Here is a 27,017-nt window from a genome sequence, read left to right as displayed (position 1 = left end):
CAGAAATTGTTTAAAATTTTCACAATAAGTCTTCTCCATCTACAAATTTGTAACTTTTACATGTCCCTAACGGCTTATAGATATTTAGCTGAATGAGAATTAGTAAGGGAGCTGTGTTTATCTGTTTGTGTTCTTTTTGACAAATCAGTCAATAGTAATAAAAAGAACTGTAAGACCAATTTCAAAACATCTTGGCGACCACATAAAAATAACAACTTTATTTCTCAGATAATTGCCCTGGAAGATTGGTAGGAGCTTAATGATCCAAACGTGATGTCAGTGTTTGGCAGGAAGTAGTACTCAGCAGCTTAGGTAAGTAGAATGAAAGTAGAAGTGGAAGCAGGTTAAGTAGAACTATAGTATATTTTCTGCATTTGACTAGTTTGGTGACGTTTAACAGAAGAACAGACAGTGCAATGTTTTGTTTTATCTTCCCTCAGAGGAAAAAATCTTTGGGTTTTTTTTATATGGAAAACTATTAAATAATGAAAGAGCATATAGAAATTATTGGCTAAAGTTACTTTGTGCTCCTTGTGTTCAGGTAATATAATAGCATGTCATAGAGGAGAGGAAAGGACACTACTGTAGTGTACTCAGTAGGAACTATACCTCTCTGCTTGATACTTCACTGCTTTTCCCACTGCTGCATGTTGACAGATGGATGAGTGGCAGAGACACCACGTTCCATATCTAGTACAAAAGTTAAGATTGTTAGAAATTGTAGTGTGTTCTACTCCAAATGTGTACAGACTGTCTAGTACAGCTACTATACTAGTACATTCTCTGTTTTGACTAGTTCACTACAAACAGTGACATTATAAAAATAATTTATGGCAATAGCACAGCATGTAATCTTGCTGTGTGTTCTGAGGAGGAGGAGGAGGAGGAGGAGGAGGAGGAGGAGGAGGGGACTGGCATAAAGAGTATGTTGGTATGTGATGGTAAAAGATCTTGTAGCAGCTGGCTAGGTTGGAGAGTGCTGTAACAAGGACACTAATTTTTTTTTTTATTTGTTTCTGGGTAATGTTTATACTTAATCAAGGACTTTTTCAGTTTTCTGGGCCCTGCCAGCCAGAGGGCTGGGGGGGCACAGGAAATTGGGAGGGGACACAGCCAGGACAGGTGACCCAAGCTAGCCAAGGAGGTATTCCATACCATATGACATCATGCTGAGTATATAAACTGGGGGAAGAAGAAGGAAGGGGGGGGACATCTGGCATTACGGCATTTGTCTTCCCAAGTAACCGTTACGCCTGATGGAGCCCTGCTTTCCTGGGGATGGCTGAACGCCTGCCTGCCCATGGGAAGTGCTGAATGAATTCCTTGTTTTGCTTTGCTTGTGTGTGTGTGGCTTTTGCTTTACCTATTAAATTGTTCTTATCTCAGCCCCTCAGTTTTACATTCCTTTCTGATTCTCATCCCCATCCCTCTGGGTGAGGAGGAGTGGGTAAGTGGCTGTGTGGTGCTTGGTTGCTGGCTGGGGTTAAACTGCAACAGTAAACAGAGAGGGTTTTATGGCTGAAGTGATGGTTGGTGGCTGTGTTGGCCACAGTGATTGTGAAAGGGTGGAGTTGAAAATCTTTGGTGATATGAGGGAAAAACTGTCAGCAGAGCTGCTACCCTGGATTTTGGAGGAGCAGACTTTAGGCTGTTCAAGGAACCAGTTAATAAGGTCTCCTATTAATCTGCTTTTAAGGGTGTTGGGGTCCTTAAATGCTGGTCATTTTTTAAGAGCACAGGAGCAGGCAATTCCTGTGTGTTGAAAGTTGAGCAATTGGGGTAGAATGCCAGCTTGGCTGAACAAGGATCTCCTTTTGGAACTTAAGTGGAAAAAGAAAGCATATGGACTTTGGAAGCAAGGTCAGGCTACCCAGGAGGACTACAGAGGTGCTGTTCACTACTGTAGGGAGAAAATTTGTATGACCAAAGCTCAACTAGTGTTGAAGCTGGCTAGTACTGCAGTGAATAACAAGAAAAGCTTTTTTTAATTATGTTAACAGCAAAAGGAGCACTAAAGAAAACATTGGTCCATTACTTGATGAGGTTGGTCACCTCACCAATAGGGATTAAGATAAAGCAGAGACATTTAATGCCTTCTTCACCTCTGTCTTTAACACCAGTGATGGGCCCTGGAGCCCCAGGCTGGAGAACCATGATGGGGGGAATGATAAGCTTCTAGTCAACTTTGAACTTGTATGGGATTTGCTGCTGCAACTGAATGCATGTTAGTCTATGGAGCCTAATGGGTTTCATCACAAGATACTGAAAAAATTGGCTGATGTTATTGCAAGTCCTCTCTCAGTTATTTATCAAAGGTCTTGGGAAACTGAAGAGTTCCCAGTCAACTGGAAGCTAGCAAGTGTTGTTTCCATTTTCAAGAAGGGCAAGAAAGAATACCCTGGTAATTATAAGCCTGTCAGTCTCACTTCAGTGCCTGGAAAAATTATGGAGAAGGTTATTCTGGGAGTTACTGAAAAACACTTGAAAGATAATGCAGTCATCGGTCATAGCCAACATGGATTCATGAAGGGATAGTCTTGCTTAAGTAACTTAATATTCTTTTACAATAAGGTTACCCACCAAGTGGACAAGGGGAAGGCAGTGGTTGTCATTTTTGGGGAGATTTTAACAAAGCTTTTGATGCTGTCTCTCACAGTATCCTGCTGGAAAAAATGCCCAGCCCAGCATACAGCTAGACGTGTACACAATACAACAGGTGGACAATTGGCTGAAGGGTTGGGCTCAGAGTTGTAGTAAATGGGGTAACATCTTGCTGGTGGCCAGTCACTAGTGGTGTTCCCCAGGGCTCAATTTTAGGGTCTGTTCTCGTCAATGCTTTTATCAGTGACCTGGACACAGGAATTGAGTGCACACTAAGCAAGTTTGCTGCTGATACTAAATTAGGAGAAGTTGTTGATTCCCTTGAATGTATGGAGGCCTTACAGAGAGATCTTGATGATTAGAGCTCTGAGCAATCACCAAATGTATGAAATTTATAAAGGACAAATGTCAGATTCTGCACCTGAGATAGTGTAATCCTGGATGTACGTATAGACTGGGGGAACAAGAGGCTGGAGTGCAGCCCTGAAGAAAGGGATCTGGGGGTTTTGGTTGATGGTAAGCTCAATATGAGTCAACAGTGTGCCCTGGCAGCTAAAAGGGCCAACCACATCCTGAGGTGCATTAAGCATAGTATAGCTAAACCATTTAAAAGAAGTGATTGTCCCACTATACTCAGCATTGGGTGCAGCCTCACCTTGAGTACTGTGTGCAGTTCTGAGCTCCACAATGTAAGAAGGATAGAAAAATATTAGAATGCACCCAAAGGCAGGCAAGAAAGATGGTGAAAGGACTAGAGGCTGTGACTTATGAGGAGCAGCTGAGGATACTAGGTTTGTTCATCTTTGAGAGGAGACTGAGGGGTGACCTCATTGCTGTCTAAAACTTCCTCAAGGGGGGAGCAGAGAGGGAGCTGCTGATATCTCTGGTGTCTGGTGACAAGGGAATGGTTTCAAGTTCAGGGAAAGTTCAGACTGGATATTAGGAAAACATTCTTCACTGGGGGGCTGATCAAGCACTGGAACAAGCTCCCCAGGGAAGTAGTCATGGAGACAAGCCTGTTGGTGTTCAAGAAGTGTTTGGACAATGCTCTTGGAGATATGGTTTAACTTCTAAGCTGCCTTGTGTGGAGTCAGGACCTCACAGAATCAGAGAATGGTGTCCTGTCCCACCAAGAAGGAGGGAGGAGTGACTGAGACTCACTGATTCCCTTGATTGTAATAGGGTATACACAACATCGGAGGTCCACAGGTGAACAAAGACTTTTATTCCATAGCTAGGCTCATTGGTAAATAATTAGGTAGCAGAAATGCTTATCACTTGCCATACGTACAAAGTTTTATGCCTTGCGTTACTTACTAGGAAAAGGTAAAAGAAGAAGAGAGAGAGAGATCACCAGTCCAGGTTCTAGTGTTGGCCCAGCCAATGGGGGTCTATGGTCCATAGGAGTGCTCATCCAGAAGTTTTTCTTCTCTTATTCTCCTCAATGGCACTTGCCTTCCTCTTTTATTCTTATCCTTCAATGTGGACCACCTCTTATTTAAATTAGCCATGCTTGCTATGCAAATTAGCACACATGCCCCTTACAAGTGTGTGGGGGCAAGTCTTTTTGGTCTTGAATTGAGTTGATATCTGCTGACTCTACTGCTTCTTGGGCAATCATCCAGCCTTCAGCAGGATGTTCTCTCTTATCAGTCTGTCAAGTTTGAGACATATCTCAGACAGGCACAGGGGGGTTCCATCCCCTGTTCCCTTATCAAGTTTTGTCTCCTGCCATTGTCCATACCCTTCTGGGAAACAGCCCTTTGTTCTAGGGGATTACCAGCCCTTAGCTTCCAGTTGGTCTCCTACAAATGGGTTGGGTTGGAAGGGACCTTTGAAGATCATTTAGTCTTTCACTATATGCTCAAAGCCCTGTCCAAGCTGACCTTGAACACTTCCCAAGGAGGGGGTATCCACAACTTCTCTGGGCAACCTGGTCCAGTATCTCACCAACCTCACAGTAAAGAATTTCTTCATAATATTTAGTCTAAAACTACCTTCTATTAGTTTCAAGTCATTACCCTTCTATCACTACAGGCCCTACTAAAATGTCTCTCTCCACCTTTATTATAAGCCTCCTTTGAGTACTGGAAGGTCTTCCCAGAGCCGCCTTTTTTCGAAGCTGAACACCACCAACTCTCTCAGCCTTACCTCATAGGAGAGGTGTTCCAGCCCTCTGAGCTTTTTTTGTGGCCCTCCTCTGGACTTGTTCCAACAGGTCCGTGTCCTTTTTTTGTACTGGGGACCCCAGAGCTGGACACAGGACTCCAGGTGGGGTCTCACGAGAGTCAAGTAGGGGGGCAGAATCGCCTCCCTCAACCTGCTTGCTGGCCACACTTCTTTTGATGCAGCCTGGGATACAATTGGCTTTCTGGGCTGCAAGTGCATACTGCCAGCTCATGTCCTATTTTTCATCCACCAGTACCACCAAGTCCTTCTCAGCAGGGCTGCTCTCAATCCCTTCATCCCCCAGTCTGTATTGATACTGGGGATTGCCCTGACCCAGGTGCAGGACCTTGCACTTGGTCTTGTTGAACTTCATGGGGTTCTCATGTGCCCACTTCTCCAGCCTGTCAAGGTCCCTCTGGATGGCACCCCTTCCCTCAAGCGAATTGCAGATGGCACCAAGCTGAGTGGTGCAGTCAAACTTGCTGAGGGTGCACTAAATCCCACTGTTTATGTCATTGATGAAGATATTAAATAGTATTGGTCCCAGTACAGACCCTTGAGGGACACCACTCACTACTGGTTTCCACTTGGACATTGAGCTGTTGATTATAACTCTTCGGATGCAGCCATTAGCCAATTCCTTATCTATCTAACAGTCCATCTGTTAAGCCCAGCGCTCTCCAATTTAGAGGTAAGAATGTTGTGGGGGACCATATCAAAGGCCTTACAGGAGTCCAGGTATATGACATCAGTTGCTCTTCCCTTGTCCACTGATGCAGTCGCTCCATCGTAAAGGCCACTAGACTAGTCAGGCATGATTTGCCCTTGATGAAGCCATGCTGGCTTTCTCTAATCACCTCTCTGCCTTTCACATGTTTTGATGTGTCTTCCAGGAGGATCTGTTCCATGATCTTACTGTGAACAGAGGTGAGGCTGACTGATCAGTGGTTCCCAGCGTCCTCCTTATTACCCTTTTTCAAAATGGGTGTGATGTTTCCCTTTTTCCAGTCACTGGGGACTTTGCCTGACTGCCACGACTTTTGAATTATGGTGGAGAGTGGCTTGGCAACTGCATGAGTCAATTCCCTCAGGATCCTGGGATGCATCTTGTCAGATCCGATGAACTTGTGTATGCTCAGGTTCCTCAGGTGGTCTCAAACCAGAATTTCTCCTACAATGGGAGGGACTTCATTCCCCCAGTCCCTGTCCTGAAGTTCAGGGACTCGAGAGATGTGGGAAGAGAGTTTACCATTGAAAACTGGGGCAAAAAAATTGAGTACCTCAGCCTTCTCCATGTTAGCTTTCACCAGCTCTCCTGTCCTATGTATTGGTGGGATACATTTTCTTTAGTTTTCCTTTCCTGGCCAGCATACCTGTATGTTGATGCTCGATGATACTTGTGGGTTCCTTCCAACTCAGGATATTCTATGAGTTTACAAAGGGAGGAGTAGGCAGGTGTAAACCAGGCCAGTTGTGTGTAAAATGGTGTTGGTTAGTAGGCTTGTCTGGCTTAGCCCTGTGCCTGATCACCATATTCTGTCCTAGCTTCTTATATTTTCTTATTATATCTTTTCTTAACTCTCACTCTGCGTAATCTCACTCTCTATCCTATGTGTATGTGTGCTGCAAGGACTAAGTGCCAGCTACTGGTGAGGGGGTGTGTGTGTGTGTGTCACACTGGGGATGTAGGCACCCTGCAACCTATGGTGTCAGCTAGTGGGGGTCCTAGCATCAGTAGTTGGAGGAGACGTAGCTTTCTCAATCCAGGGAGGGTCTTGCAGATTGTAAACACAGTACCAGCTACTTGGGTGACTAGTGTGAGTGAATTTGGTGACAGCTACTGGAGTCGACTGGGAATGTAAGCACCCCTGGCCTGTGGTGCCAGCTACTGGAGCTAGTGGGAGCCTTTTACCTCCAGCCACTGGGTTGGGAACAGTATGTCCTGAAAACCAGCGTGAGTGATTAGAAACCATAAACTAAACCGTGCTATACAATTCTGTGCTACACTACTTGTAAAATTGTGCTATGTGATTCTGCATATTAAAAATCCTGTGCTACTCTGATCATAAGATTCTAAGCTATGCTAATCATAAATTTCTGTTTAAAAAATAAAGTTTTAATTGAAACTACAAATTAGTGATGTCATCATTTTGCCAAAGATCCCTAAAAGAACCTGTTTCCATAGCATCAGGTGACAACAGCACTTAACCTGAAACTTTTCCTTTTTTTTAATTATTAATTAGGTTAAGTTACAATTTGGCTTCACAATATGATTGCCTTGAATCAAACTCTTCTTGACTCAAACAATTATTCATGGCTGTCTTGATGCATTGAAGTTTTTGTCTTACAATGTAACAGAAAAATGTCATATGTCATGCTATACCTGTCAAGGTATACTTTGAAAAAAAACCCTGTGCCTCAGCTGTTCACCTGTTTTGATTTTTGAACCAATTACTTGATTGGACAGAGAAGAATATAATCTTACTTATTGATGTTTTCCATTTTGTTCTTTGTCAATCTGAAGCTATGAACAGCTCTTGAAGTTATATCCTTGAAAACTGTAAACAAATGTGATAGACTATGATTTGGTGACAGCACATCTTATTTTTTCCATTTTCTCTAAATTTTTTTTCATTTCTAGTAGGTGTGATTGTCCTAGTTTTGGCTGGGATAAAGTTAATTTTCTTCCTAATAGCTGGTACAGTGCTGTTCTGGCTTTAGGATGATAATAATGTTGATAACACACTGATGTTTTTAGTTGTTGCTAAGTAGTGCTTATCCTAAGTCAAGGACTTTTCAAGCTTCCCATGCTCTGCCAGTGAGCAGGTGCACAGAAGCTGGGAGGGAGCACAGCCAGGACAGGTGACCTGAATGAGCCAAAGGGATATTCCATACCCTAGAACATCATGCTCAGTATATAAACTGGGGGGAGTGGGCTAGGTGCCACTGATTGCTGCTCAGGGACTGGCTGGACATTGGTCAGCAGGTGGTGAGCAACTGTATTGTGCATCACTTGTTTTTGGGGTTTCTTTCCCTTGGATTTTGTTCCTCTCTCTCCCTCTCTTCATTACAATTATTATTGTTTTTTCTTCAATTATTAAACTGTTCTTATCTCAGCCCATGAGTTTTACCTTTCCCCTGTGTCTCTTCCCCACCTCGCTGGAGGGTGGGTAAGGGGAGTGAGGGAGCAAGTGGCTGCATGGTACTTAGTTGCTGGCTGGGGTTAAACCACAACACTGATATAAATTGAGACCACACAGTCATTAGGAACTAAGAACATTATTAGTGTATAATTGCTACATCATTATCTGGAAACCCAAGACCCCTGTTAAGGACAAGTAAGGAAACCTCTGTTCTCACAAAAATTATCTTAGATATAGAGCTTTCAGTTAATCAACAAAGAGAACCATGAATTGCTGATGCTTAATAACTTTGCAGAAGTTGATGACAAACATCTGGATTAACAGATAAACCACAAGGATGCTGACAGATAACAATGCTGCAAGATTTAAAAAATATATTTATGTTGCTATGCTGTACCATGTTTCTGATTATCTAATTAGAAATATGCATTCATAGGTAATTGGATTATTCATATCATACCTTTGTAGTGCAAAGTATAAAACCCCTACTGAAAAATCCCTTGGGTGCACCCAGTTTACCTGAGACGTCTTATGCACATGAATAAATATTTACTTTCGTAATTCTATACTTTGCGTCCTAGCCTCTCTCTTCAGTCAGCACGGCCGAATTTGTAACACAGGATATCCATAACTGATTTTTCTTTCCTATGATGGTGAGGAGGCAGCAGAGAGCCGCTGGCTCCCAAGGCCTCTTTAGGGAAGCAGTGCCACTGCTATAAAGCATTGTTGCCACCTCATGAAGCAGCACTGGACCCACCGCGCTGGGTGGGCGGAGAAAGGTGGACGTTCACCGCCCCAGGGCCTAGTGGCCTGCGTTTGGAGAAGGGCTAACAAACAGCAGACGAGCAATCTGCAGATGAGCCCACACTACCCTCCACTACGACCGCCGACGGAGCGTTGGGAGACAGCAGCAGCAGCGCCTGCGCGCTAGCAAGTAGTGGTGGACTAGGTGGAGGTTTGCTTCCTGCCCTCCTGTCGCAGTTCGGAATTTGCAGTGCGCCTGCGCGTTGGTGGAGGGGAGGAGGGCGGTGTCCGGCCCTGTGTTTTGAACGTCTCGATGCGGATAGCTCACTATTTGGCAGGAAGGTGAGGAGTCCTCTATCATGGCGGTAGAGCTCGTGTACGGAGAGTAGGATCCAAATGTGGCAGAGGCGAACAGGAGGCAGCAGTGGTGACGGCGGAGTGGGACAAACGAGACAAGGGGAGCAGCTGTCCTTACTGCTGCCGCAGAGAATCTGAGTAGCCTAGTGAGACAGGAGGATTGGTGCGATTGCAGCGCTAACGCTTCTACGCCGTTCTCCTGGCACTCCCAGGCGCCCATCCCCCCCAGCAGGTAAGCGAGTAGCTAATGGGGGGGGATGGGACGGGCACGACTCAGCCTGTCGCGCCGCCCTTGGCCTGGCTTAGCCTAGCCTAGTATCGGGTAGAGCCGGAGGGAGTCGCTGTGGGATGGACTTGAAGCCGTTGCTCCTTAGCTTTCCCTCCCCTCCTTCGAGGCTGATGTTATTTATGTACTTGTGGTGTTCCGTCTCTGTTACCTTTTCTTCTTTACTGCCAGCCTCAGAGGTCCGCCCGGAAATCGCGGGAGGCGGGTGAGAGTGGGGGCCCTTGGGCTCGTGTTGCTGTTTCCGTCTTCCTTTTTCACGTAGCGCCCTGGCTCCTTGGCACCCCTCACTTTTCTGGGCTCCAGGGGACTGCTGCCTTCTTTTGGCACTGTCCTTCTCGCTATCTACCTTCTCCCTACCCCCGCCCCACTGTCTCTTGCTGGAGGGGAGGGGTCGCAGCTGCGTATCCCCCCTTCCTCTCTGTGGAGCTATTGTACTGTGGGTTGGGGCCCGCCGAGGGGCTCCCAGCAGAAAAAGCTCTCTGTCGATAGTGCACGTTGGGGGAGGTAAGTCTCTGTCCTGTCATCCGTTCGCCCCCGCCCTCCCTCTCCGAGAAAATAGGGTGGAGCGGATATGAAGGTGGTGGCAGGGTTTGGCCGCGCTGCAGTAGCCAAATGCTGGAGCTGGGAGAGCTGCTAACGCGCCGAGCTGGCAGCGCTGGGGTTGCACACGCCATTGCTGCTGTCTGGGACACCCAGAGTGAGTGCCTGTGTGTGTACACGCTCCTTTGTCTGCTGCTGCTGCCGCCGCTTTCCCCTCCTCCCTCGATTTCCTCTCTCCTCCCTCCCCTCCCTTCTTTCTCCTCTCTCCCAGACTCAAAACGCAGCTGCAGGTTTGTAAATACTGGACCAACACATACAATATGGCTGACGCTCGCCCTGCTCCCTCTGTCTCCGCCGCTTAGCCTCTCCTCCATTTAGGCTTTTGTTTCTTCCCCTTCATCTCCCGCTAAAAAAAAAACAAACAAAAACCCAAACAAAAAAACCCCAAAAAAACAATTCACCCTCCTTATTGCGTGCATGGCGGGATTTCAAGGGTAAGGATCCTCGCTTTGGAGGCTTTCTCCTTCCGTTTTGCTGTTTACAACAAAATGAAACCTAAAATCAGATGGGGGTTGGGAACTTAACAAGGCCTAGAGGGAGGGAGGGAGGGGGAGAATTGGCTGAGCCCTGCGGAGAGAGGCTTGATTAGGGTGCGCTTATCTTTGAGGGAGGGGGCTGGTGCACCAAAGCTCTGGCGGAGGTGAAATACTGTATTATGCTTGTAAAATGAACTAGCGCCGTTTCTTTCATTTTAGGATGTAGTTCAGTATAAGGTATCAACTCGGCACAGACTTATTAAAAAGACCTGAACTAGTTACGCTAGAATAGGCATTGTGTAGTGAAAACACGTAGTATAGGTTTTTGGGGGTTTCTTGGCTTTCTCTGTATTTCCTTGCTAGTATTTTAAATAGTTTGCAGATCACAGGCTATAAAACTGGAATTAACGCTTGCCGGGTCTCTTTGTGTTGCTAGTTTTCTGTCTGCGATCAATTTGCCCTTGTGATGACAATGGCACAAAAGGAAGTTGTTTGTTGTTCTTAAAAAGGAGCGCTTTTTCTTAGAAAAGGTATGGCATCGTGAACTGAAGCGCGATACTGAGCTACAAGACAGCGTGTTTCTGACCTCTCCTAACAAAAGACAAATGTTCAGTTCAGCACCTCCCAACCTCAGTTATTCAGAGTACCCCCGTGTAGCTTCAATGAAAATAGCATATATCTTAATATATCTTATTGCTTGTTTTTTTTTTTTTTTTAAAAAAAAACCACCCACAAAATAACATTTCTTAGGCATATCTAAAATGATCTGCTGGAGAACGGCATGTCTAGGTTTTAATTTAAGGATGAATGCTCAAGGTGCCAAGGATGTTATGCTTTCTATTGCTTTCTAAACATGTGTGTTACTGTAACTCATAGTAAATATTTCATTTTTCAAAGATTATATTTAAAAACACAGTCTCTAATCAAAGCATGTACACATTGATAGCTGTGACTTCTATCAGAGTAGTGCTCTAAAACAGTGTCCTAAATCTTTGGCTACTTTGCTTTGGAAGCTTCTAGTGGAGAAGCACTGGCATAGCATAATCATAGTTTTTTACTGAGAGAGTAGTTACTGCATTTTAATGCTAGAATTAAGTATCATATATTAAACAATTATTTAAACCTGTTTGTTGGTTTTTCTCCTGCTTTTCTCATCCCCATTAATCCAGTTGATTAACTGGAGGAGAAAATATAGTATTGAGTTTACCACAATGTAAAACTTGAGTGGAGTCATCCAAATTGCATTTTGGATTCTGTATTCATGTCATGGCTCCTAAGCCAACTGTAATACTTATAGATGGAAAAGTCTGAGCAAAAGGCTGTAACTTGATATTTCTGTGGATTTGTGCAGTGCTCAGTTACTCTTAACTGTTGTTAAATAATTTGTATTTTATCGATGAACAGTGAAAATAGGGCCTGGGATCACTAAAGTAATTTTCAAGTAATGGTGAAATTATTTAATTGAATAATATTCAGTACTTATTACTGTTTTCACTATTTGACAGGTGTTGGTTTTAACTTTGTCTTAATCTAAAATGTGAATTTGGTGATGGCATGCATAATTTAGCCAAATCAATTCACCACCTATCAGAGAAGTTGAGAATGTTTCTAAAATTGGAGATTACCTTTTTATATTTCCGTTGTGTAATGTATGTTGTAAAACTGCTGTCAATCCATGTTATGTGAGGTCTTGTTTAATTTGCTTGGAAACTTTATTGTATGTATTTCAGCAGGTTGTGGGACCATTACAAATTGTTGTCATTAACTGTGGTCTTTATATTAGATTTAAATATTACCTAATTGCAATAGTTTGCAATTATTGCAAGGTGGTTGAGATGTATTGTTATCTTTTATGATGGGACTTTCTTAGAGATCTACCTGTAAAATAAGCATTACTGACACTATAAACATTTACAGGTAGATTTTTATAGTCTTTTTCTGCAAAGGTTAGTTTTTAGTGTCTCTCTTTTTAATGTTATTGTTGAATGCTCTTCTGTGCTATTCAAGGTTTGCATCTCCAAATAGTGGTAAGAGTAGATAGAGCTTAATTAGCTCTATGGATTTCAACAATGCTTAACATGCAGATAAGCTGCTGAGCTTCAGGCCTTTGATTGCAGGTGGTAGTTTGAACAGAGAGCTATCTCTTTGTCTGTTTGTTTACCAATAGTATTCCATTTGTTTTTATATGGATGACTTACAGTAGCCATTTATAGTGAGCACACTGTTATCAGTGTGACCAACTGTTGAGTCCATTTGTCATCTTTGAAGTAATCTCTTTATTTTCACTCACTTCTTCTGGCATAGCTGTATACAGATCCTATTCTTTGACCACATTGTAGCTGATAGTCCCCTTGTACTAACAGTGCTAGCCACTTTAATTGAAGTGCCTTGTATTCAAATCCCTGCAGTTCCATTTCCTGGGAGTGATCAGTGGTGTGTGGTAACCTGGCTAGTCTTAATATTCCTTTTTGGAGTTTTTGGTTTGTTTGACTTAGTGTCAGAGTTCTGGGGAGCTTATATGTCTGCTTAAGTGTAAGACTGTATCTGCAAGTTTGGAAATGCTTTAGGATGAAAGTGCTCTAATAAAATATGTTGCTATGTTTAAGGTCACTGGTTGGTCTCTCCTCCTGTTCTCAGAGTCTTCCTGGTGGTTTAGAGGTAGTCCTGAATCCCAAGTTCCCGATGTAACTTTGGGCATAGCCTATTAAGATGACAATTCCTTCTGAATGTGTACCTCAAAGGCTTTTTAATTCTATCCACTGTATTGCTTCGTGGGTTTTTTGTTTTCCCCAGATTACTCTTAGGTCAGGACAAGTAATGAATATAGGGAACATGGGTAACTATTCTGTTTTAAGATTACTATGCTGACTAGGTTGTAAAGTATAGCATTACCTACCAAATTGATGTCTACTACTGGTGCTGCTTCTTAAGGTGATATTACTTTCCCCAGATGTTGTCAGTCACTTCTCAAGCTTATTTCTTCATTTTACTTTTTCAGTAATGTTTATTGACTTGTTCTAAAGCATACTAAGTTGCCATTATGGTGATTTCTGGAAAAAAAAATATTTACCTATCTACACCTTAACTTGACCCCCCCTTTAAAAAAACATAAATTAATCTTTTTCTAAACCTGTATTCATCACATTTAAATGTAAAAACTAACTTTACTAGATTATGACCTCTTACCCTAAGAAGCACAACTGAAAGACATATCAGACTTCTGGTCTGGTAAGTGTTAAGATCAAATAACTATTTCTGTTGCAAAAATTGTGGTGGTTTGACCTTGGCTGGATGCCAGGTGCCCACAAAGCTGCTCTATCACTCCCCTCCTCAGAAGGGGGGGAGAAAATAAGATGGAAGAAACCATGTTGGTTAAGATAAAGGCAGTTTAATGAAGTAAAAGCAAAGGTTTGTGTGCAGAAGCAAAGGAAACCAAAAGATGTTATTCTCTGCTTCCTATCAGCAGGTGATGTCCAGCCACTTCCCAGAAAGCAGGGCTTCAGTATGCATAGCAGTTGTTCTGGATGACAAATGTCATAAATAATGAATGCCCTCCTTTCCTCCTCCTTTCTCTTAGCTTTTATATCTGAGCAGATGTCATATGGTATGGAATATTCCTTTGGTCACTCTGGGTCAGCTGTCCTGGTTATGCCCCCTCCCAAGATCTTGCCCACCCACAGCCTACAGGTGGTGAGGGAAGGTTGGAGAGACAGCCTTGATGCTGTGGGAGCACTGCTCAGCAGTAGTCAACACACTTTTCCTAGCTACCAATACAAAGCACAGCACTGTGAAGGCTGTTATGGGGAAAGTTACCTCCATCTCAGCCAGACCCAATGCAATTATTTTCCTAGTTAAGTATGTATTTTCTTTATGGAAAACTCTTCCCTAGTGTGTTCAAAAAAGGTAGCTTAACTCCACTGTATAATTTTGATTGCTATTGAGATTTTTAAATCTGGAAGTTCCCAGCAGCATAGAAGAAAGCATGTTCTGGAATAGTTCCCTTGTGATGTTTTGTATTGGGCATAACTGGCGAGGTTGAGGGGGGAGCAGGGTGGGGCTGCAGGGGTGACCTCTGTAGGAGAAAGTTGTTGGCTGCCCTGTACTGATTACATATGGTTCTAGCCAGCTCAGCAACAACCCCTTTGCAGGCCAAAGATGGGCCAATTGGCAAACTTTGTGGTGCTTCTGTGAAAACAAAACTGAGAAAGGGTGGTAAATACTGAAAAGAAATAACATCAGAGCAGAGGAAAGAGGAGAAAGATGACCATGCTGGAAAAGTAGGAGAGCAGGAGCTTGAGTGATAGCCTGAGCAGGGGCCGAGAGGTCTGACTCTAAAGGCACTGCTACCTGTAGAGAAACCACCACATGCTGACCCCCACTTTCTTGTGCTGCCTGTTGCCTCATCGAAGAAAATGTTTTGTGTGGTGATGGGATTGGAGAATGAACAGGGGGGAGGAGAGGTTTTGCAGCGTCAAGTGGTGATGAGGTGGATTGAAAACTGGATAAATAGCAGGGCCCAGGTGGTGATGATCAGTGGCACAAAGTCTAGTCAGAGGTCAGTAACTAGTGGTGTACCCCCCAGTATTTGCCCCAATACCGGGTTTGATCTTGTTCAACATGTTCATTAATGATCTGGATGACGGTGCAGTGTACCCTCAGCAAGTCTGCTGATGACACAAAACTGGGAGGAGTGGCTGATACACCAGAGGGTTGTGCTGTCATCCAGAGGGACCTGGACAGGCTGGAGAAATGGGCTGACAGGAGCCTCATGCAGTTCAACAAGGGGAAATGCCAATTCCTGCCCCTGGGGAAGAACAACCCCATGCACCAGTACATGCATGGGGCCACCCATCTGGAAAGCAGCTTTGAAGAAAAGGACCTGGGGGTTCTGGTGGACACCAAATTGAACATGAGCCAGCAATGTGCCCTTGTGGTAAAGGTGGCTAATGGTATCCTGGGTTGCATTAAGCAAAGCATTGCTAGCACATCAAGGGAGGTGATCCTTCCCTTATATTCAGCACTGATGAGGCCACACCTGGAGTCCTGTGTCTAGTTCTGAGTTCCACAGTACAAGAGAGACATGGACATAACTGGGGAAAGTCCAGCAAAGGGCCACAAAGATGATTAAGGGACTAGAGCATCTCACATCTGAGGAAAGGCTGAGAGAGCTGGGAATGCTCAGTGTAGAGAAGTGAAGGCTCGGGGGTGGGGGGGGGAAATGTGTGTCTTAGCAATGTATAGAAATACCTGAAGGGTAGGTGCAAAGAGGACAGAGGCAGGCTCTTTCCAGTGGTGCCCAGTGACAGGACAAGAGGCAATGGGCACACAGTGAAACACAGGAGGTTCTGTCTGAACATCAGGAAACACTTTTTTTTTTTCTTTCTTTCTTTCTTTTTCCCCTCTGTGAGGGTGACTGAGTTGGAACAGGTTGTCCAGAGAGGTGGTGGAGTCTTCCTCTCAGGAGATATTCAGACCCTGTCTGGACATTGTCCTGGGCCACCAGCTCAAGGTGGCCCTGCTTGATCAGGGGTATTGAACCAGATGACCTCCAGAGGTCCCTTCCAACTTCAACCATGCTGTGATTTTGGAGAGAGAGTGAGTGTGGGGTTTTTTTGTTTGCTTCAGTAACAGAATTGATAATTAGAAGTTTTTAATTGACAATAAATTGAATTGATTGAAATTTCACAGAAATCAATAAACTTGTTTTGCCCACAACACACTTATGTTAAGTTTTCATGCTATCCTTTTACAAATGCTGTATCAAGCATATCTACTAAAATTCAGTACAGTGCTTAGGTCTCTGGTATGCTTAGATAACTACTTTTCATACTGATAAGCACTTTGTATGTTTTGTATGTCTAACTTATCTCTGGTCTTCAACTTGAATTGTAAAATGTTTGGGGAGTAAACTTTTTTAATTTTCTAGGATTTATATGAATAATGAAAATATTGCTTGGAGGATGTAGGTTCTCTAACCCATCTTGTACTCAAAAGACATTCAGCTACACTTGTATGATTCTGGATGGTGGTTTGCCCATCCTGTTCCTTAATCTCATGTATTTTGGGCAGTCAAAAGATCTTTGACTTGATGTTGAAAGACACAAGGTTTTGTTAATGGTTGGTTTACCATCAGTGGAACTGCAGTTATAGGAGATCTCATCTGTCAAAATATATGCTGCAGGAGTATCTTCATAAAACAGCTTAACAGAAAATTCTGTTCTGTGGTGCAAATACTTTTTTAAGAAAATCTGACTCTTAAATGCTTCTAGAGTTACAGGGTACACAGGTGTTTGATATTTGGGAACTGGAGATCATTGGATACTTACACCTGACATCTTGTGAGTAGGGGGAGTATTCACAAAGACTGCCCTCGGATCCCAGAGGGTCATTTTTCTACTGAAGAAAAGGCTTTTTCTAGAAGTGAATCAAGATAGAAATCTTTGTTGGCCTGTAGACAGCTCAGGGCACCTCAGGTGACTACTGGGATTTTTTATTAGCGTTTGTGAATTACATCTCTTGATCTTCTGCCCCCTCCTCCATTTTATCAGTATAAACATGCTTTGCTGTTAGGCATCACCCATAAGACAGTGGGCAAGCAACCTCTCTTCTGGTTTATGTGCTGTCCTGACAAGTTTACTTGTTTAAAGTTGTGGGAGGTGTTTCACTCCTCTGTTATAGCAGTGTTGGCTTGTATAGAGAGGATGATGAGGCAAACTTATTTCATATGATTAGAGATGTAGCTGTATCAATATTGGATGAAAAGTACATTTTTAAATGGTAATGACTTAGGACAAGATTCTCTGCTGTAAATAAACATACTAGTTTTCAGTCATGCTTTGAGGCCTCTAACAACAATTCTGGGAGACTATGTTTGGGTGGGGGTGGAACAAATTAAAATACGAAGCAGGGATATGGTGAGTTGGCCCTGACTGGCAGCCAAACTCACCCAGCTGCTCTTTTATCCCCTCCCCCAGTGGGATGGAGGGAGAAAATAGGAAGAACAGGAGCATGAAAGCTTGTGAGTCCAGATAAAGATAGGGAGATCACTTAAGTCTGTTTTGTCCACAACAGTTAACTTGGGGAATTTAATTTATCGCCAATTTCTCATTGTCAACTATTGCCAATATAAGAATAAAAAATTGATTCAAGTATTGGGAAACAAACAAAACAAACATTAAAAGACTTCTAGAGAACACACTTTGGGAAAAAAAGGGAGGAGAAAGTGTTTTCCCTGACTTGGCTCCATTCCAAACTCTTCCCCTTGCCCCTTGTTATGTCTGCAAGTTACTCAGTCCCTTCAGTGATGCAGAGTGTGTGTGTGTTGTTATAGTTAGCATCTAGCAGCTTCTCTCTGCTGTTCATTCCTTCTCACTTTTTCTCTGTTCCAGCATGGGTTCTCTACAGGCTGTAGTCCTTTCAGGAATATCTGCTCTGGCATGGGTCCTCTGCAGACCCCAGTTTCTGCAGGACTACTTTGCCATGAAGCTCTTTCTATTCTGACCTTGGTATTCCCAACGTTGTTTTTCAAATTTTTTTGTTGTTCCTTTCTCCCTTCTCCGTTTAGTGTCTTCTCCCATTTTTAAAATGTTTTCACAGAGGTGCCACCAGCTTTGCTGATTAGCTCAGCTTTGGCCTGTGGTGAATCTGTTGCTGAGCAGGCTGGAACTGGCTGTGACAGGCACAGGGCAGTCTCTGACCTCTTGCCACCTACCGTGAAAGGCAGAAGTGTCTGTTCTTGTGTGTGCTCTGTTTACCTATAGTATAGAATTCCAGAAAGCCTCACCTGTTTATAAGGGGAGAGATACACTGTTTTCTGAGATCCTTTTCCCCTTTTCTGGATTTCTGTTTTGTCCTTTTCTCTGCACTTCAGTTCAGTAGACTCAACCTTATTTGAAGTATTAGAAGATAATTTAATCTGTGTCTCTGTGAGTGTGTATTTCCAAAAGGGGGAAAAAGACTTTTTTTATTACTGATACAAAGATCGGCGGCAATATCCAGGTTTCCCTTGCTTTCTAACTTTCCTTGCAGAAGTGGGAAGCTAGGTGTGGCTGTGTAAGGAGTCTGATATCGACGTGTGGAAAACAGACTTCACAATGACTAGACTGTAAAGTAGGTATGTTTATTCAGTGCTGGGCTGCATGGGGGGGGGTAGTCCCACCAAAATCGTGCATGCCTTTTTTAACCTTTTCAGACCTATTTGTACATGTTACATTTCTTTATCTAAAACCACACATAATCTTGGATACATTGATTATATTCAGCCTCCAGGCCACACCTCCGCTGCAAAACATTGATTATAAGTAATCAGCAAACATGCTACAATGGTAAACACATCTAAGTAACGCCAAGCGACTTTTATGCTGACTCATCGTGACATATAATGCTTCTAAGTTGCTAAGAGTTATATGTGCAGTATTGATTAAGTATGTGTTTGCTTATCAGGCTAGGATGCCTTGGCTCAACTCTCCCCTTCTCTTTTTCTCATGCCCTTTTCTAAGGGCTTTTCTTCACTTTAAGCATAGTTGAGAACATTTCATTAGCGCAACTGTTTGCCCTTCCTCAACCTTGTATTGTTTGAGGGGTCCAGACCTCAAGCCATGCATCTGCCAATACTAAGCACATGCTTACTACAATTATTTCAGTATTTTTCATAATTGTTTTTGTCTTATTCATATCTTCAGTTTTCCATCTGATTCACTTGTCCATTTACTTGGTGCTTTCTTCACCCGGGTATGGTGGATCCAAGAGTCTTGTTCCTTGATCTTGATGGCAGTAAAGGTGGTCAGAAGTACTTGAAACGGTCCTTCCCACTGTGGTTCCAAAGTCTTTTCTGTAAGAGACTTACATATACATAGTCTCCTGGCTTAATATTATGCACTAGTTCATCAAGACCCGTTCCCCAGGCCCCAGTCACATGTTTTTGGATTTTATTTGTTTCCCTAGTGCTATCATATAAGAGGTTATAACCTTGTCTACTGATTGGATAGATATTCCTCTCTGTATCGCATATGGTTGTCCATATAAAACTTCAAACGGATTCACTCCCTCCTTAGTTCTAGGTTTTGTCAGTATTCGTAAAAGTGCTAAAGGTAGAGACTGGGGCCAGGCTAAGTTTGCCTCTTGCCCCAATTTAACAATTTGTTGTTTAATCAAATGATTAATCTTTTCCACTTGACTGTGGGCAATATGGAGTGTGTAGTTGCCAGTCTATACCCAAATAATGGCTAACTTGTTGTACTATTTTGGAAATAAAATGTGGTCCCCTATCTGATGAAATAACTGCTGGGACCCTGAATCGTGGTATAAGATCCTGTACAATTATTTTAGTTACTTCCCTTGCCTTTGCTGTTCTAGTTGGAAATGCTTCTGGCCAACCTGAAAAGGTGTCTGTTAACACCAATAAGTAATGATACCCCCCTTTTCTTGGGAGTTCAGTAAAGTCTATTTGCCATTGTTGTCCAGGTCCATTACCTTTCTCAATTTGCCCCATCTCTAATTTGGGAGTATTTTTAGGATTGGTCCGGAGGCATATTTCACATACCTGTCTTATTGTAGTATCTAAATTTCTGGCCACAATTTCCCTGATTAGGTGTTTATATAAAGCCTCGACTCCCCAGTGTCTTTTCCTCTGCTCTTCCTGTATTAAAGGCCACAGTAAGTAAGAAGGAATAATTAATTTTCCCTGTGGGGTATAGGCCCACCCTTCTTTGTTATATGAGCCCTCTAAATCTGTAATAAGTTTTCAATCTTCCTTAGTATATTCTGGTTTGCTTTTTAGGGAAATTTGTCAGGGATTAAAGCCCCCTCTATTTTTACCTTTATTTTGGCCGCTTGTTTTGCCTCTCTGTCCGCCAACTCATTCCCTTTTTCCAAATCCAAGCTCATTTTCTGGTGTGTCTTTATATGTATGATTGCTACTTTCTCAGGGAGTTGGACAGCTTCTAATAACTTCAGGATCTCTTCTGCATGTTTAATGTTTTTCCCTTGAGAATTTAACAGTCCTCTCTCCTTCCAAATTGCTCCATGTGCATGTACTACTCCAAAAGCATATTTTGAGTCAGTATAAATGTTCACAACTTTGCCTTGAGCCAATTCCAGGGCATGAGTTAGGGCAATTATTTTTGCCTTTTGTGCAGAAGTGTTCATAGGCAAAGCTCCCGATTCTATTACCTCTTTGCTGGTAGTGACAGCGTATCCTGTGTGTCGGTTACTGTTTAGCACATAGCTGCTTCCATCTGTGAACCAGTTTTTCTCCAGTTCACACGGGGAGTGTTGTTTTTCCAAGATGCTAGGTATCTTGTGTTCTGAAAAAATGCTCTAGCAAGGGTGTGAAGGGTGTGTGTCTAAGCATTGAATGTAGTGTGAATTCTTGAGCTAGTGTTGGTTTTGACAGCTCAGTTAAAAGAAATTCCTTGGCTTAAACCAGTTTTGCTAATTTCTGAGCAAAACCTGTTCATATACTCACAAACTCATGCAGGTGTTCTCTGAAAGTAGATTATTCCATAGTCCAATAAATAACTTTCCACCAAAAAAACTTCGAAGTTATTTGTCCTCTTAAATACTACTTTAAGATCTTCCACTTTAACGTGCAGAATCAAACTCTACAACTCAAGGAGAGTTATAAAGCAGGTATGTTTATGGTGGCACCAGGTGCAAGGGGGATCACTCCTTCTAACTTGTACACCGTTTCAACAAGCAGCTGGGTATTTATTATACAAAGTCATACATATACATAAGGTTTCAGAAAATTCAGAATCTCTTCCCTCTGGCACCTCTTCAAGATGTACTTTTCACCTTCTGGGGCAGTTACCTAAAGTTCCTGTTTATCTTTGCATACATTAGCAGTTCTTGTTGTTTAGTTTATCTACTATGCCATCCATTATCTAACTTTTATTCAAGTGTTTAAACATCTGCTAGCTAACGCTGAGCCCTTCCTTATTTTCCACTCTAAACATGTCAAGCTAATACATGCCCACTGGGGCTGGTTTTAAATCTATATCGGCATGATCAATCCCCGAGCAGGGGATCCACCCTCTTCAGGGTGGGGGCCATTAGACTAGGAGGTTGTGATCTCCCACTACCACAATTTTTTTTAATCCTAGTCTAAGAGGGTCCCCCATGTAGAGTTGGCCAAGTCACAACAATCACACCAATATGGCTACATGCCGTGCTCACTTTATTAAACAAACAGGTCATATTTATAATGTAAACCAAGCACTCACACGACTTTACACACAGGTGATTGGATAAATGTTTCTGGTCACCTGGGCATCCATGTCACTGATCGGTGAGCATGCTGCAGGCGCCTGATCAGTGTGCCGATGAGAGTGTGCTGATTTCGCGGTTCCCAGGACTTGCTCTGCACCTGGCTTCTTGTTTGTGCAGAGCTTGTTTTCCTTCTCCCACTGCTTGTTCCCAGAACTATTTAAAACTGCTCTGCAGCTTCAACTAACAGGCCTGGGTTGTCCAACCCGGACAATGGTAACATATGTCCTCGGTCCTTTAAAAATCCCTCTACATATCCCCCTTTTTCTTTTTGGACAACCCATGTCTGTCTCACAATGGATGTTAACCCTTTCTTCAAGCAAGAAAATAAACGGCTAAAAACATTACAACAGTGATTATAACAAAGTGTATTCCTTCCATCAATAATGTCTTTAACCAGCCTGTTATCCCCAGTCCACTCAACCATTCATCGAAGAGATTATCATCAGCAAGAATATGCTTCATGTTTCCCTGCAGTTGTGACAACTTCTTGTGGATAGATATGGAATGATCGGAAAGGTTCACACAACACATCCCTTCAAAATCCTCACAACCGTGTCCATGTGCTAATAGCAAAAAAATCTATTACAGCTCTATTTTGTAATGTAGCATGCCTAACACTATCTACATCAAGCAATAACAAACTTAAAATCTGTGACGTAAGATTCAATTGTTTCTCTCCCCAGCACGCTAACCTTTGTATATTCTTAGCATTTAATGCAGCCATTGTCCCCGGCATAAATATGGAGGCTAGGACATTTGCTGTTAAAGACTGTCGATCAACTCTGTCCTTACATGTTTCATCAAAGGTGCGCAGTGCCCTCCGTGATCTATGAGATTGTTTGCTCCACATATGAAAGACTTATTAAAAATGACTCCACAAAGTCAAACGCCCTAAATAACATGGTCCATCGACAGGATACAAAGGAATCCCTGGCCGTGCTCTGTCCCCACATATTAGAAAGATTCCCGGTGGCAACTGATAACCCCCTGATACATCTACATGGAAACCCCCAGTTTTTAATTCACCCCAAATAAGTGAACCGGTTAGATTTTGAAACCCTGTATAAAACCCCCGTTCACCTTGACGTGTTAGCCATAACCGCCACGGGTCACCAAACCAAATTACTCCAGTGCCATTCACGGGTTGAAGTGGTGATGACATGTGGGTACAGTCTGCCATATCAGTCGCAGTAACATTAACATATACAACAGGTACAACGCTAGCCAATAGGTCTAACTCCTGCAAAGATAAATGATGTGGCCGATTTAAATGCTCAATAACCGTCTTCTGCCACGCTGCATTACACATAGAAGGCCAAACAAATTGCCCATTTGGACTCATACATGTACCATTCTGATCGGAAGTCAGATCCACTGTTTTAACATTCCAAAAAACCATCAAAATTTGTTTCATTCCCTTGCAGGGGAATACCAATTAAACAGGTTCTAAAGAGGTTGTCTGCCTGTTGCAGACTTAAAAAAAAAAGTCTGTTACTCCCTTGATATTTGCCCTTGTCACCCATATGTTTGTTCTAGGCAAGATGTCAAAAATACTTTGGCCAATGGGTAAAAAATTCATCAAGACCGTAAACCAAGTCCACCACTCAAACATGTTTAGTCCTACAAATTCCATTTTTTTTTTTTTTTCACCTTCCACCCCACAAATCTGTGCTTTCACAGATTCTGATGATGTGTACTGTCTCCAGTCAGCATGGTATTACACTAGTCGTATGCTTTCTCTTGCTTCATGCCCAGTTACTAATCAAACACGTGCACTCTTTACACCATTTACATTTAAGCTTTGGCTTACAGAACCGTTTTACCCCACACAGCATACATCGGCACAATACCCGCGGGTTACATCCCTTACAAGATAGACAGTTTATTCTGTCTGCTCTCTCTCTGAGTCTTCTCTTCCGTCTTCTGATCTTGACATACAGGTCGCACAAACTTGCTAGGGACCCATATAGGTCCTTTATCTGTGGAGATACAAAAATAACCTCTACCATTAAATAACACGGGATTACGTCCTTCCCATACACCTGAACCCATATTTTTATACAGAACATTCAAACCAGGAACTGTAGTTGTTTGGTTCCCTTGCGCTGTTTGGTGATGTATAACAACAGGTGGTCCCTCTCTACCCTCCGTAAGGGAGAGATAGTTTAAGGTAAACAACACCTTAGTCAACCGTTTAGTTACGTCTATGTCCTGCGATACTTTCTGTCTCTGAAGATAATCCTTCAGGGTACGGTTTGCCCTTTCAACAACTGCTTGGGGAGTGAGGAATCCCTTTAACGTGTTTAATTCCCCAAGTTGTCATAAACCTAGCGACTCGTTGACTACTATACTCTGGACCATTGTCTGTCTTTATTTCTACAGGTACTCCCATGACAGCAAAACAAGACATTAAGTGTCTCTCCACATGTAATGCCTTTTCACCAGTTTGTGCAGTGGCCCATATAAAATGAGAATAGGTGTCAATTGTGACATGCACATACTTAAGCTTCCCAAAGTCAGGTACATGTGTTACATCCATTTGCCAAACCTGAAGTGCCTTCAGACCTTTTGGGTTAGTGCCCACCCCTAAACCAGGTCCATGATGACTACACTGAGGACAGGAGTGGACAATACCCTTTGCATCTGCTATGGGTATTTGATACTGTCGATGTAAAGACTTTGCATTCTGATGAAACATCTCGTGGCTGTTGTGAGCTTCTTCAAACTTACTTGTTGGTGGAGTTATTGCCAGACAGCTGACTGCTTCATCAGCTCTAGCATTACCTTCGCCCAACCCAATGGTCCACTGATGACTTCTAATATGCATAATACAAAATTCATGTTTTCTCTGTTGAAGAGTACTACGCAGCTGTAGAAACATTTCACCAAGATGTTGGTTCTTTGTCTCTCTCAACAAGGCATCTTCAATGTGCTGTACTACACCAACTACGTACAATGAGTCTGATACTATGTTTACAGGGGTGTCGTTCCAGCTTCCCAATGGCCAACACACTGCTTTCAGTTCTAAGGTTTGAAGGTTGTCCCGTGGTTCACACCCGGTGATCACGTGTTTCTGCCACTGATTATTGGATTGCCAAACACACGCAGCCTTCTTCATCTTTTGTCCTGCATCTGTAAACACCATTGGCCCTTCAACTGGTCTTTTTGAGCATAGCGGTCTTGCAATCCACTGGTAATGTTCTAACATCTTCCAGAGAGGTCCTTTTGGCCGGTTGTTGTGTACAACACCTGTATAACCCATCAAGGCTTCCTGTATGGCTGCTGAATGTCTCAGGAGCCACTCATAATCATCACCACGGACTGGAATACTGATATCTGCCGGTTCAGTCTCATCAATTTCAACAATCCTGTCTCTTCCTTTTCTCACCAAGGCCGCTACTGCTTCAGGGCGACTTAAAATACGATGTCTGGGTTGCAATGGCAAAAACAACCACTCTAAAACGATCGCCATATTTTCCCCCTTTTTCTTTTGCCATTGCAAAATAAGGGCAAAAGGTGAAGTGGCAACATTACAAACCAAAAAAGATAACAGATGATTTGCCGTTCGGCGACCACACCAGCCAGTCCGAATCTTGCGGGACATAACTTCTAGGGCAGCCCGCTGCTCTGGTGAACAAGTTTGGGGACTGTTGGCTTCAGTGCCATGCAACCAGGATCGGAACGGTTGCAAATCATCGTTAGTGAGGCCAACTATGTTACGAACCCACTGTAGGTCTCCTAAAAGCCTTTGAGCATCATGCAGATTAGTTATTTGTGTAGTAAGGGTCACCTTCTGTGGTCGGATCTGAACATCCGAGATGAGCCAGCCTAGATATTTCCATGGGGCTGAATGTTGAACCTTCTCGGGCGCCACAATCAAACCAAACGATAGAAGGTGGTCAACAAGCCATTTCAGTTGATAGTCTGAAATCCCTTGTTCAGCAGCCAATAAAATATCATCCATATAATGATAGATCAGAATGTGAGGCCAACGTAGTCGTACTGGAACAAGTGCCCAATCTACAAAAGTCTGACACATTGTAGGAGAGTTCTTAATTCCTTGTGGTAAGACCGTTTGGCTGGAGCGGCACAGTTTATTGATGGCAGAGTGAATGCAAATCTTTGTGTGTCGTCAGGATGTAAGGGAATTGTGAAGAAACAGTCTTTCAAGTCTATCACGACAATTTGCTAATTCTGAGGGATCATCGTAGGAGTTGGAAGACCAGGTTGCAATGCTCCCATTGCTAACATCTGATCATTAACTTCACGTAAATCATTTAAGAGTCACCATTTCTCAGTCTTCTTTGTTATCACAAAAATATGAGTATTCCAAGGACTTGTAGAAGGTTGAATATGACCTACTTTCAGTTGTTCCTGCACCAATTCCTCAGCAACACACAGCCGTTTTTCTGTTATCGGCCACTGGTCTACCCAAATTGGCTTTTCTGTTAACCATGTAATCTTCAGTATGGGTGGCTGCCGATCAGTGGCCGTGGTGCAAAATGCTGGTCAATTGTCATAACTAGTCCCAATTGTGACAAAACTTCCCGTCAAATCAACCCAGATAATGTGGGTGGGAGTTGCATTACGTATGGCCGAATTACAATAGCCCGGCTGTCTTCAAACTGCAAAGTAATCAAGTCTTTACTCGGCTTCGGGACTTTTGCACCTCCTACTCCTACCACTTGGGTGATAGGAGCTTGCAGTTCCCAATTCTGGGGCCATAGATGTTGATTAATGATGGTGACATCTGCCCCAGAGTCTAATAGAGGTTCCAGAGTAATTTGTTGACTGCCTTTCTTCAATTGAATCTTCTGATATGGTCTGTGATTAAGATCTAATATGAAACACATCTCAGGTCTGGTAAATCCAAAATAGTCTTCTCCTCCCATCTTAGATGGCTGGCATTGTTGTTTGAGTTGCTCATAGGATTGTCGATGCGCAGCAAGGCTTTCATAGGGAAGTATTTGAGCAATTTTACTTCTTTGTGGAATAGTAACAGGTGGTTGTAATGCATAGGCCATAACTTGTACATGTCCCGTAAAATCTGCATCAATTAACCCAGGTAAAACAATTACTCCTTGCCTTCCTGTTGAAGATCTCCCTAATAAAAGTCCTCCAACTGGAGAATTCACGTTAGACAAAGGTCCTTTTACTTCAGTTGGAATTAAAATAACTTCTTTAATGTTCAAAGTTACATCTACTATGGTTGCCACGTCCACCCTGAGGCTCCCCCGGGTGGGTGGGATGCGCTGGTATAAGAGACCACATTTCTCATCTGCTTTGGTAGGGCCTGTACTTTTGTCTTCGTGCGTAGACCCGATGCGCTGCGCTGCATGTTTCCCGACCTGTTATATCTACAAACAGCAGTAG

The 27,017-nt window shown here is 43.0% G+C and overlaps 1 protein-coding gene across 20 annotated transcripts in view; it reads left to right on the top strand.

Annotated features, from left to right (window-relative positions):
• The first annotated feature begins 8,633 nt into the window (after nt 1-8,633).
• The window catches only part of LOC130141871 (spindlin-Z), a 101,118-nt gene continuing 82,734 nt past the window's right edge, over nt 8,634-27,017 (top strand). For 3 of the 20 annotated variants that reach the window (XM_056323120.1, XM_056323119.1, XM_056323116.1), the window contains exons 1-2: nt 8,634-9,246; nt 9,472-9,997. The gene's annotated coding sequence lies outside the window, so the exon portion shown is untranslated. The other 17 variants (XM_056323121.1, XM_056323126.1, XM_056323123.1 and 14 more) reach the window with 12 other exon arrangements.

Source organism: Falco biarmicus, chromosome W (genome assembly GCF_023638135.1).
Source record: "Falco biarmicus isolate bFalBia1 chromosome W, bFalBia1.pri, whole genome shotgun sequence".
NCBI classification, from domain to species: domain Eukaryota; kingdom Metazoa; phylum Chordata; class Aves; order Falconiformes; family Falconidae; genus Falco; species Falco biarmicus.
This window is presented reverse-complemented; position numbering and strand designations above follow the sequence as displayed.